Here is a 14,000-nt window from a genome sequence, read left to right as displayed (position 1 = left end):
ACAGAAGTTTTGTTCTTTCACACGATTTGTAGCTACGTTCTGTTCATCCAAGTCTGATAAGAGCTTGGCTTCTTGGGGCTTATCCAGCCTCGCCTTTCTGAGACTCTGCTTCTGTAATTCAATTGCTTTTTCAACTGCGACACACTGGAAAGGCCTTCCTTTTCTTGTCCAGCACTGCTATAATATGTAGTGGAAACAACCATTCTTTACTTATTCCTATATGTATACATTGGCGCTTGCCGCAATCTATTCACTACTTAGCTAGTCTCAAGAATACTTGTACACGTATAAAATGATTTGATATCTTCATCGTTTCTGTAGCATAAGTTTCTTCATCTTGAGCCCAAGATGTCACTTATCTTTGGTATTTTTTTGATGCCTTATAGAATATCAGCATTCTCTTGTCCCTGCATCTCTTCCATGTACGTCAGTCTTTCTTCATGTGACGACAGGCTTTCTTCGTGTTTCTCTTTCATTCATTGGTCCTGCTTCTTCCGGGATTTCATTTAAATGGCCATCATACCGTTGAGCATGCATGTATGGCTTTCTCAATGGGAACCTTAATTCCAGGAGTCTCCTCTGTATTGGTATTTTCACTGTTACTGCACGTGTCTCACTTTCTGGTTCTCAACAATAGGCAATATGGGTGAGGTGGTGTACTTGGCTCCTTCTCTACAATGCTAATAATAAATGGTGCTTTAAATCACAATTTTGCTTGAATTTGTTTATCAGTGCAATGTTTTTTTTCTATTTTAGTTAGTAGAACATTTATTTTATACATCATTAAGTATATTAGGTAGCTAACAATGGTATTGAGGATTGACCATTGTTGAAACCCACAGGTGAGGTTTATAAAAAGTAGAGCATATTGCTTGGAATGCACCAGGTGCAAGCAGAATGTGTGTGAACCTGATGAGGAGACCTGATGCGCACTTCATTACATTAAGTATGGCCTTCCGGGATCCTGCCTAAGCTTTGCAAAGATGCATGAGAGGCCTTTAGTGGGCTGGTTGTTTAGATGCTGTGCCTTTACAATGGCTAGTTGTATGGGTACCCTGATACAGTGCCAGGCAGTTTGTCCCTGGCTGTTCGGCTGTACTTTAAAGGCAGCTCTGCTGGAATACGACCAACATGACAGTTATGCAACTGTAGGGTAAGTTGATTCCTCTTCTACTTTGACATCTCACATCATTGATGCAGCCTTGATACATGCCCAAAATAACGATAGCTGAGAAACATGCCAGAAGGGTTCATGGACTATGTAGTTATGTTTGTCCACTAGATGGGGTGACCTAGATTGATTCAATGAGTACTCATTGCTCCACTTTTTAAAGACATCTCCCACGCAAGCTGTCCTTAGTGATATAAGTATGTGTTGTCCATTTAGTGTGATGTTAGTCCTAATTTGATGTATTGTATATAGTTCTGTCAAGAACTTTACAATGTACAAGAATTCACTTACATACATTACATGTTTAATCAACAATTCAACATCACATTCCATACACAGGAACACATTTAACACACACATAGACATAAACATTCTGACAAACCTACAAACGTTAACAGTACCCTATTTAATTTAAATATTTAAATACAAATACATCACCATATAATTTAAAACATTCCTAATTCGTTTCATTCCTAATTCATTTCGTACCATTTCATTATATTTCATTTTATTTCAGGCACATAATCAAATCATACATTACATTTTAACGAACCTGGAGGTATTTCTGGGCCTCCCTCCAAACCCTATAAAGTGCCAAGTGCAGTGCCAGTGAGTCTGAGTTCACCCAAAAAATCTAAATTATAAACACATTTTCCAAAAGAGGTCATGTAAAGCGGCTCGAGCCGCGGACATTCTGACAATATGTGCATAACCGATTCCTGGCCTGGTTAGTTTGAATCGTATATATTCTACAGAATTGGGATACAGGGGGTAAATTCCACCTGGCCCCATGTGTAGAAAGTACTGGCAACTGATTTATATGCATCATTAGGCGAAATCTATGAACCACAGGTTCCGGACATAGTAAGAGATAAGAGAAATGTATAGATCACCTCGGCCGCCACAGGGTACATATGCAACTGATATAGTCGTTTATAATTATTTAGCCAGTCCCATGTAAGCACTTTGCGCCCCATGGCACCTTTTACTATAACAACATTTGAAGTCCGAATCCTAGTCTATTGCAGCGCATACATCTTCAAATAGCACCACATTTTTGACCCTAGTCTTGGTCTCGACTTTTACATATTTTACACCAAGTACCCTCATTAGGGGGCATACAGGAGACATTGTTGCCCTGAGAAATAGTTCAGTCTTCCGTTTGAGTAGCTGAATTTTTAATGATATCAGACACAACAGCAGGCAAATATACTCGATTGGCGTACTCCGAGATAAACCCAAGACATTGCACCAAAAGTTCCATTCTGCTAAATCCAACCACTTCACATCCTTATGGGTTAGTACCTCAAGCCCATACAAGGCAGACCCACTGTTTGTATAGAGTAAGCGTGACCCTCATAGAAAAGCCTGCATGATCATTCACATGTTTTCAGATTATATGGGTAATTTGCTTAGCTCTTCTGTACTTGGATTCGACGAAGGCGTTATAGTCACCATTTCATGACATTTCTAGGCCTAAATATTTGTAGGTGTCAGTGTATTCGATGTTCCCTAAGCATGTGTTTAGTATATGTCTGTTCGCCTTTTTTCGTGATACCAGCATAGTTTTAGTTTTACCCAGGTTCACTGATAATTCGTACTCCCCGACATAACGGCCCAGTTCATTTAGTATTGCTTTCATACCACTTAGCAAATGGTAAAAAAACACCAAATCATGTTTCCAATTTTGGGGGCTGGGCAATTTTCACATTTAGCCAAAAAAGCTAGCAAGTCAGAGATGCAAATATTGAACAGCAAGGGCGCCAGTTATCAAGACGAATAAGAGCTGTGGTTTCAGTATGTAAGACCACCACAATCTCCAATAACCAGCCTGGGCAACCCCATTTTTCATTTTTATCCAAAGGTTTGTCCTGTTTACTTGATCAAATGCTAACCCAAAGTCAACAAATGTAATGTATACCGAGGGAGCATTACACTGTGTTGCCTGAGTGATTATTGTGTCCACATTCGTATGTTCAGAACTGTGCTAGACCCCATACGGAAGCCTGTTTGGAAAGCGTGTAGTGTAGTATTTGCAGTAATGCATGCTTGTAAATGTTTCAATATAAAAGTGCAGATATAATAACCGGTAGTTTCCCACTAATTAGCCCAGTCTCTGAGGCATTTAACAACTCGGCTGAACTCGTTAAAATCTGCAAGGAACTGGCCAATCCTGCCGCAGTCTCTACCTCTCCTGTCCCTTCCCAGGCCCTCTGCATAGCACTGGCCTCCCACTTCATTTAAAAAACTCAGGACATCCTGTCCTCACTCTCCTCCTATCGCCTCCCTCTATTCCCTGCTCTTCATCTGCCCCTTCTGCAGCCACCCCTCCTCCCTACTTCTCTGCCTTTCCCCTGTTCTCAGCGGACAAGGTTTCTATACAAGTCTGATCTATGAAACACTCGTCGAAACAGGTTCACTCCTGTTCCTCCAAAACTATCAAGGACCACATCGACTCCCTGGCTCCTGCCCTGGCTGATTTCTGCAATCACTCCTTCGCCACCGGAGTCTTCCCGCCCCCGGTGAAGCACTCTCTTGTGCACCCTCTTCTTAGGAAACCCTCTGCCGACCCCTCATGCCTGGCTAACTATCGCCCAATCTTCCTTCCTGGACAAGCTCCTGGAGAAACTGGCCATCTCCCAACTTAATCTCCAAACTGAATCTGTTGGTTGTCTTCCTGACCATCAGTCTGGCTTCAGAGTGGCCAGAAACAAGGCAACTTCTCTCCTGAACATCCATGAAGACCTGCTCTCCAACTTTGACTCTAACACCCCATGCGTCCTCATCTTGCTCGATCTCTCTTCTGCCTTTGACACTGTCAACCCTGCCATCCTACTCAACCGTTTCCGTTATAACCAGGGTATCACTGGTCAGGCTCTGGTGTGGCTGACTTCTTTCCTCTCCGACCGACCCTCCCAAGTCCAACTTGGGTCCTTCCTCTCCGATATCTTTTTCTCTACCTGTGGTGTCCCCTAGCGATCTAACCTCTCACCCTGGCTGTTCAACCAATACCTTGCACTCCTTGCCCACCGCATTGCCGTTCTCTGTCCAAATTTTCAGTGCTATGCGGATGATACCCAACTCATTTTCAGGCTACCCTCGGCCTCCTCCTCCCGCTCTCTCATTTCTGATTGTCTGTCTGCAATCCAGGAATGGTGTGCCCCCAATGCCCTCTGCCTTAATGCCGGTAATACTGAGATTCTACTCATCAGCACACCCACTCCCTCCTTCCCTGCAGCTCTCTGGCCGGCCTCTCGTCCCTCTTCCTGCTCCCACCTGCAAGGCGAAAAACCTCGGGGTCATCTTCGACTCCACACTCTCCTTCACTCCTCACATCTCTGAGGTCTCTAAGAAGTCACACTACCAGCTGCATCTCCTCAGAGGTATTCTTCCTTTCCTCTCCTTCTCCCAGAAGCTCACTGTCTCCAGAGCCCTGATTCTCTCTAGGCTGGACTACTGTAACAGCCTCTATCTAAAACTGCCTGCCTGTACTCCACGCCCTCTGCAACTTATCCAGAACAGGACTGCAAGACTTGTCCTTGGCCTCAAGGCCAGGGATAGTATCTCTCCAGGACTGACATCTCTGCACTGGCTCCCATTGGCTGCGAGGATTAAGTTCAAAACCCTCTGCATTTTCCACAAGGCCTTCTGGGGCCTGTGGCTGCAATACCTTCAACTCTCTCTTCCTAAATATCTTCCTTCTCAAACTCTTCACTCATCTGCCTCCAACTCCCTCAGGGTTAATCGCTTCTCCAAGCAACGAGTTGGTGGTAGATCTCTCTCCTCGGCAGGGGCCTCCCTCTGGAACAGCCTTCCTGCTCCCTTAAACTTGAGGAGAACCATCTCCAGTTCTGGAAGCCCCTCAAAACCTTCCTCTTTGCTTGTGCTTTATCTCCCCCTCTCCCCTGCTGAATTGCTGGCTGATACTGCACTGGTTACCTGGCCACCCTTCTGATCTCAGGACCAGGCCCACCAGTTGCACACCTGCACTGCCTCCCTGGCAACCCTTTCACCTGGGGACTGTGTTCTGTATCCCTACAGTCCCCCTACCAGCACTTATGTCTGCACTTACCTTGCCACCATCTGGCCGTTTTACTATCTTATTTATTCTACTATCCCATGTACTGCACTTTCCCATCTCCCTTTCATCCTCGCACTTTTCTCTTTCCCCCTTCCCTTGCACTTGCGCGATCTGATTGACACTGGGCCTAGTAAGATCGTTGTCTGTCGTCTCTTATTCCCCCTCCCTTGCCTCATCGCACCTTGAAACACTTGTGTATATGCACATTATAAATGCCATATCATACCATATCATACTAAGCGATCTCCAGCTTTAAATACCGGGACTAATATCGATGTCCTCCACAATTCAGGGATCATGTGAACAAACTACTCAGTAAGCTCAACCATAATTGGATGTCCCCAAACAAACACAGCAGCAGACAACCCATTTGGCCCCGGGGCCCTTGAATTCTTTAGTTACGCAATGTGCCTCCAAACTTTTTCTGGACAGAAGTGTTTTTCCTGTGCGACAATCCCCATTTCTGTACATTCTATCCTGCATACAATTGACCCAGCATTCTTTAGAGATAGGATTTAAAGTATCACATTCCACTGCCCCTCTTGCCACCGACAGCGCTCTCTGCATTTGTTTAGTAGAGTCCCACAGGTTAGCACTGCTAAAAAACTCTGCCAGTTTACAGTTAAGCCCTGGAGGCACTTTCTTTTAAGCCAATTTTTATACTGGTTTTTAGGTGTCAGGACTCACTCATTTCTTAGCAAGTTTGTCGGTATGGGTTTCTTTTCTACATCCCTTAGCTCGAGATGCTTTGCCATCAATATTTCTATGTGAAATACGTATGGGGTTTTCTTATCATTTGAAGTTATGGCTGCCTCCCTTATGTTATCGGTGTTATTCGCAAAGGAGGACAACCAGGCTTCAAACTCATCAGGAGTTGAGTCAACCATTGTGGGGTATCTCATTTGTAACTGCATCCGCAGCACCGCACAGGCTTTCTCTATGTTGCGGTCAGACCACACCAATTAGTTTTTACCATGGTTGGTTTTTAATCCAACTGGGCCACCCCTTCCTCCATTAGATTTCTCACCACTCCATACAAAACTTAAGGCTGCATGGTCAGTGGCATCCCTTTTGCAATGTCTAAGTTGACCACCCTTTCTACCAGCGATCTGTTACCGCAGAAATAGTCAAGGGTTTTGACCCAACGCCCATGTGGGTCTACCGGGGTTATCCCCTTTTGTTCTCCCATTCAGAATTTCCAATTTCCATTCTCTCAGAAAGCCAAGCCACTGCCGTCCCCTCTTATTCCCTTCTTTTAGCACCATTTTGCTATCTGACTCACATGTCCCATAAGAAATGGAATGACAATGCTCCTCACATCTGGCGTTTAGATCACCACCTATTATGATTAGATCTTTACTGGGGTCCTTAACCATTTTGTTGCTAGTGAGTCAATGTATACAAAAGCATCCTCAGATACATGTCCTCCTGGTGTATCATATACATTGATTACCAGTAACTGATTTCTGTTCCCAATCCCATTCCACAAAATGTCTACAGCCAGTACATTCCCATCCTCCTACATAGGTGTAATCAAAGCAGAGTTGAATTATAGCTTCACCTCTATCATCAAACCACCAAAAGGGCAACCTTTAGTCCTCAGTTGGGCCAAACACTGATGTACAACAAATCCATCAACCATAAAAAGTACAGTGAACCATGTGTCCTGTAAAATAAACACCTAATGTTTGAGTAGAAAACCTAGAGACGGGCCGTACTGGAGGAAATGGGAATGGCCTCTAGTATTCCAAGAGGCCATCGTAAATGTTACCTTTCTCAGGCCATAGAGTCAGGGAGCCAACTCTTTAGCCATCTCCATCCCGCCGCCTCATACAGAGCGTTTGGGGCACATTCTTGTCTGGAGGTACCAGGAGAAGGTTGCACCGAAATTTCTAGTGATCACAACAGGATCTGACCTCAACCTTATCCGGGACCAGAGCGTTTGGGGCATATTCTTGTCTGGAGGCACCAGGAGAAGAAGGTTGCACTGAATCTCTAGTGATCACAACAGGATCTGACCTCAACCTTATCCGGGACTGTGTCCAGTTCATACTCCAAGAACTCCAATGACTCCCTTTGTTCTCTAATAAGGGCAGCGGTCACTGGTAGATGACATTGCACCTGTATACCACCTGATGCAAACTTCACAGGTTCGATGAACTCAAAGTCAATGAAGTTAAGGATGCATAATGCCGGGATTTTAGCAAAGGTTTTCAGGAGTTCAGTTCTATTCACATGTACCCCTTTGATCGACTCATGCCCTATTTTCAAATTGTTACCTCACACATGTCCAATGTTAACAGCACGTCTGAACTGGGTTGTATGCACACTTTAGTAGGAACCAAACTCGCGGTCCACACAAGACCTGAGGAGTGCCTGAGCACCTGTTTGCTTCTGGTTTCACACACATTCTGGTATATTGATATTTGTGGGAGATGTACCTGTGTTACCTTCAAAAGCGTCAATATCAGAGGCCCTGACATCTTTTTGCTTCAATAACCAACTAGTCAGCACGCCTGCTGACTGCAGATGTCTTCTGTTTTTACGAAGTGCCTTTTTCTTGTTTTTTCCATCCCTTCTGTTTATGATTTTTGGGCGTTACAATTGTGTTGAATTTAATGGAAGAATATAAGCCTTGCTTAATTCTGGAACAGGTGAGTTTTCAACAACTGCTCTTTTCTTTGTTTTTGCAAACGTTTGTTAATGGGTGGAGTAAGTTAACAGAGATTGTATTGTGTTCTCTTCTTGAACATTTTGCACCATAATCCACTGTTCCAAAATATCAATTGCAGTACTGTCACATAGCTGGACCGGAACACCAACCCCATTTCCCCCTAGGGGTACATGCAATCGACTTGATTTAAGATAAGATTGAAGTTAGTGCATTTGATTTCCCTCTTTCTTAACCTCTTCATAGATGCGGCCACTCAATTTTAATAGAATTTTTATTGCAAAGTGCAGTGCTTAAAGTGGGCCGGGGCCTGCCGGGTCCGGGCCCCGGCAGTCTCCAAAAAGTGGGACTGAGCCGGGGCCCTGCCGGGGCCCCGTCCTACAGCAACATTGGCGGGAATCGCGGTATGCATTATCCCGTCACGGCCGTAGCCGCGATGGGCGATGCGCCTGCAATGAAGTCAGGCAAGCTGACAGAAGTGTCAGCGACGCCACTTCCGTTAGTCATAGTACCTGCGTCAGGTGACCCCTCCCGCGAGAGGTCACCAGAGGCAGTTACTGACTTACTGTCCCTTTGTTTCCCCAGGTCGCCGAGGCGTCTTTAACCCTCGGCGAACCTGGGGATTCCTCGACATATTTCGAGGTTTATAAAAGATGGCTTTGAAAGTACACATTTCAAGCCATCTTTTATAAAGCTTTGCCGACGGACAGTTTTGTCCGTAGTCAAAGCTTTATAAAAGATGGCTTGAATTGTGTACTTTCAAAGCCATCTTTTATAAACCCGAAATGTTTAAAAAAGATGGCCTGAAAACTAGTCAAACCGTAGGGTATACACACAAATATATATAAATGTTATATATTTGTGTGTATACCCTACGATTTGCATACTTTTTAGGCCACGCCCCTCCCACAAGCCACGCCCCAAAATGAGCCCCCCCTCGATTTCTTACCCCACTTAAAGCCCTGGCAAAGTGTAACACATCCCTTGACACCAAAGCCCCTGAGTGGCCAGAATGATCATTAGGGGATCAATTATGAGTGCCTTCAGGCTCAGTGCTACCACCCTCAATAGGATAGTCATAATTCTGACATTGGGCTCCCCTGTTGGGGGACGGCCATGAGGCAAACATCTCCGGTAACACCGACAAGCGTTGGCTGTGAGGCCCCTCCAATAAGGGTAGTTCCTAAAGTGGCCAGTCCCTCTGCACTCTCGACTGTTAGCTTTGGCTTGAGAGAGTCTGCCACAGGATCAATTTGAGGAGCGGGGGCTGAATTGCACAGAGACAGTCATAATCTTAACAATGAGTTATCATCAATATCTCCTAATTATATATTTAAATAATTTGCCTGTTCATCAACAGGGCTTGCATCCTCCACCGAGTATATTGTTTTTTTGCACAAGGGAGTTTGTCCCCTGGTGGCCTTTGTAGAAATAGATTGGGTGGGTTTAAAATATTTCGTTATTTGGCAAGCAACAGCCTGAATTGATTGTGGTGGCCCACTGGATATTTAATTTTACGTGTAGCAGTTTCGCTCACCTCTACTGGAATCCTGAAACTCACGATTCCCAGCCCTGCGATAGCCATTAGTCTTTCCATAACGCTTTACTTTCTGGAGGTTATAGTTCTTAGTTTTGCATGAGGCTTTGCCTGGCATTTCCAGGAAGCAGCCAAATCACTCACCACAGCAATACAAAGCAGAGCCCAAGTTACCTTCAGGACCGTGCCTTCCAAGCTTCTCAGCAATTCACCAGGCCCGTAAACTGCTGACATGGGTATCGGGCACACACACCAGCACACTGAACACAGGGAACACAGAGAACACTCCTCGCCACACTCTGCAATGCTCCGTGTCTGGCTATGGTTATTTGAGAAAAGTGACAATGTGCACAGCTTAGAAATAGAAGTCAGACTCTCCAGCGACTCTGTGACGCTCCACATCCGGCTATGGCTATGAATATTTGAGGAAAGTAACAATGTGCACAGCGTAGAAATGGAAGTCCTAACATGATTGCGTACATTGGTGAGTAATTTTTTAGTATTAGATTATGGAATCCATACAAATAACCTAATGCAAAAAATGAATGAGAAATGACCTAATTTATTTGACTGAAAATAGTAGGTATTTTGGTACATGTATGGTAAATAATTGGTGGGGAAAGGGTATAAGTTAGGGTATGGGTTGGTGAGTGAGGATGCGGAGTGGGGGCTCCCGCGCAGTCTAAAAAAAAAAGTTTCAAAAAGTAATTTTCGTATTTCAGCCAAAAGAATTAGGTCATTTCTCTATTCTTTTTTTTTCTCAAAAATATCACGAATATCCTTATGTTGCAGTGGGACCTTTAACTACATGGCAATAATGCTCGCACCAGAGACACAGTAGTTCCTTAAATAGAGACAGTTTGTATTGCAAAGTTAGAAATCCCACCAATATCTTGGGAGCAATCTTAGATTATAATAAATGCTACAACATCAAGTCTGTTTTTACTCTGATAGGAGTTTCCAAATTCACTTAAACTTTCGTTTTTAAATATTTGGTGATTTGAGGGTAACCGGGTCATGGGTGTTCATGTAGAATCCTTCCCTGTTTGTTTGTACGGCTGCACGAGGGGGCTTGCAACTTGACTGTGGTTAGGGTCCAAAACTTTAGCACATGAGTGCAGTCAGTGAATACAACGCACTAAAGAGGTGCATTATCCTGCTGGCTGCATGTTGTTCTGTAGCTGGACCTGTACTAGAGCAACATGAGATTCTAGCATTTGTACCAATGACGGGTAGACCTACTCCACTACCTCATTGTATATACCAGAGGGGGCCGGCCACTCCTTATTTGGCACCATTCTATACAGACATCATGTTGCTGGGCTGGCTTCCGAACATTATGTTCCATCACAATGGGGTCATTGCGAGTATGGCGGTAGGGGGCTAACGGCACAGATAAGGATGCTGGTGCCATTAACCCCCTATCGCCGCATTCCGAGGTCCGTTAGCGGGTCCCACTAGGGCGGGCTGGTTTTACCAGCCTCCCTTAGCGGGACCGTTAAGGGACCATGGAGCTAATATCGGGCCCGCAATTTGCGGGCCCGTTATTAGCTCCTTCCCCATTCCCATTGAGCCCTATGGGGGTTCAAATGGGAATGGGGAATGGTTTTCGAAATGGGGACTTACCGGGTCCACATAGGTCGGAATATCCCCCTAAATCCCCATTCCGACTACCCAGACCCGGACCCGAGTTTGGAGGCAGCCATGGTGCTAATAGCACCATGGCTGCCGCCAAACTAGGAATGACCCCCAATGTCTCACTACTGTATACAATGTTCTTGTAATAAAATGTGGATTTTCATATTTCGTGAGATTTCAATATCATTTATTGAGCTATATAAGGGCTAATTCAAAAAGAATGTAAACAAATCACCTTAGCAAACACGTTAAAAAGGTGGTTAACCTTTGTATAGCAAGTACAATTATTTTCTGCTATAGAAATGTAAAATGTGGTCTTCTGAACAATGGTTCTCTTGTTGCAAACCTGTGAGAATTAAGCATAAAGTCTAAGCCCAGTTTATTAAGACCTCTTTTAAGATAAGCAGTCAGCTATGAGCAATCTGTACTAGAGCAGTCCCTGTAAAGCAGACACATGATTTATCCTTCCACCCGGAATAAAATTGACTAATATCCTCTGGTGGCCTAAATATTGTAACAAGCGTGCGCTTCCTGCCACTTAAAAAATAGCTAGATGATAAAAATACTCATTGCAATAAAAACATGCATAAATGCATTTGTACTTACGAGAATACAAATGCATCTGCACCATGTTCAAGCTTTTCTCTTCCAATTGTATTGAAGAAGGTTCAGTAATTACAATCTGGAAGGAAGCTGAGTCAGACTTTATGCAGTGTAATAGGCTGCTAAGCATAGCCTTCCTTGTGGCATACTGGTACCTTCTGAATATTGCCTCACCTCGACTTGGCTGTAGCTTTCTTACAAAAGTGCCCAATTTAAATGCTATTGTGCTCGAGTGATTTTCTGCTGCTGTTTGAAAACTACCAGCCTCCCAAAGTGCATGTTTGCAATGGCCTTTTTTACGCCTGTCCCTGTTCCAACTACCTTGATTCAGAGACCAATAAACGCTGTGTTCAAATAAAAACAAGACTGGTAAAACTCTGAACAGCAAAAGTAAACATAAGGAAATAAGAAGACTCTGAAAATGCAAGTTTTGTTATTGTTTTATTTGATTCCGTTTAAGCCGTGTTCTCAATTTCTTTCTTTTTGTTTCCATAGTCGTGACATGAAATCTCTGCACGCTTTGTTAGTGTAATGATGATCAAAATCTAACAAAACACTGTCCTGACACTGTAGAGAAAAACACATGTGATGTTATGCACCCCAAAGGCTAGTCAAGAAACAAAGATACATCGGAAGGTTGAAAACCAGGACAACCTTGCTCTCGCTCATAGATCATGGGTCACCCCTATATTCCACACAGGGTCCTTCCACGCCCTTGCCCATGTCCAAATTGTGCAACATAATTTAAAAAAATTATGTAATTTTTATGAACTCATCTGAAAAAAAATAGGTGGCAGTTGTTAGCACGTACAGTTTGCTCAAAGCTCAGTTATTGAGGAATTGGCAAGGTAAGCATCCTCAGTCAAAGGTCTGGAGAGCATTGAGTCAAGATTAGATGACCTTTTAGCCGATATGTTGGCACACCTCGCTTTGCCAAATGTTATAAAGCCGACCTGCTGCCTGAATTTACTCACCCCCCCCTCCCTCCAGGGGAGTTGCTAGGTCTGGAAAAGACCCAGGGTTACGCTGATGTCGAAACTGTTGGGACTGGGGGCTAGCTAGTCTTTTGGCTGTATCTCCTGAGATTCTATCCGGGGCTACAACCAAAAGACCAGGGGCTATAGCCCACTTAGCCCTCCCTAGCAACGCCCCTGCCCCCCCATAGATTACCCCTATACAAAGTGATGATCAGTGGGGAAGGGATTATTACCTGGCGCAGAGATAGATCGAACAGTAATATCAACAATACGGAGGGAAATGGTCGAAGAATCTAGAGTTTGAAGTGCACAAAAGAAGGGCTGGCAGCCTAGACAGCCCAGATAGTCTGGAATCTGATCTGCAATACCCAGGGAATTAAGAGACTCAGGGCTGGATTTAGTGCCCCCACATCCTTGGCAAATAGTATTAGCCCCTTGACTGAGCTGCAGGAGAGCTACATTAGATAGCAAAGGAAAAACCGCTCCTTACAGAGGGAGATTCTCTTGCAATTTTCTAGAGTGAGGTCCAGATTAAAGAACTAAATAGAACAGTTGTATCCTTAAAATAAGACCAGATACAGGTTCAGATTATTGTTGGAGAATACTCTGGTTCTCATAAAAGATATACTTCCCAGATTAAAAACAAAATAATCATTTACAAAAAGAAGAACAAATAATATAATGCCACTGACAAGCAAAGGAAGAGGCCCCTGTCGGGAAGTCCGGAACAAGATAGCAAGAATGCAATCATTGAATTCCCCATAACGCTGTCATCAGTAACTGTAAATATGAAAGGGGACAAAGTGGCACGAGTGGGAGATGGTTGCAATCAACTATACTCTGTTCAAAATATCAATTTAGATCTAAGGATCACAATATAGCAGCGCAATCAACAGTCAAAAGAAAATAGTCTTCCATCGAAACCTATCCACTAAACTGACCCTACCACTTAGAAAAAAATAAAATAAATTTAGGTGGAGTACCTTGCACTCAGTGTTGGGTAGGCGAATATGTCCAAAGGGGTTCCAGGAATCTCTCCTGGTTTCAGGATTCTTCAGATTAATAGTTCTCCTACGTCACAGTTCCTTGAAGTGTATCAAAGTTTTTCAAGTTTATCAAGTTACAAAACAATACTTAATAGTCTTAAGTTTCAGAGAAAACAAAATGCCCAAAGGTCCCTGAATGAGGGATATTTTACTGATCCCTCTCCACCACCTTTGTTGTTCTCTACCCAGTAGATTCAGGGTTTGGGTGCCTCTGGGCTCAACTTGTGTCTGTGCTTTTCTTTCTACAGTGGGCCTCTCTGGCACTTTTGAGTTTCT

Source organism: Ambystoma mexicanum, chromosome 12, assembly GCF_040938575.1.
Source record: "Ambystoma mexicanum isolate Mex_15411 chromosome 12, UKY_AmexF1_1, whole genome shotgun sequence".
Lineage (NCBI taxonomy): Eukaryota > Metazoa > Chordata > Amphibia > Caudata > Ambystomatidae > Ambystoma > Ambystoma mexicanum.
This window is presented reverse-complemented; position numbering follows the sequence as displayed.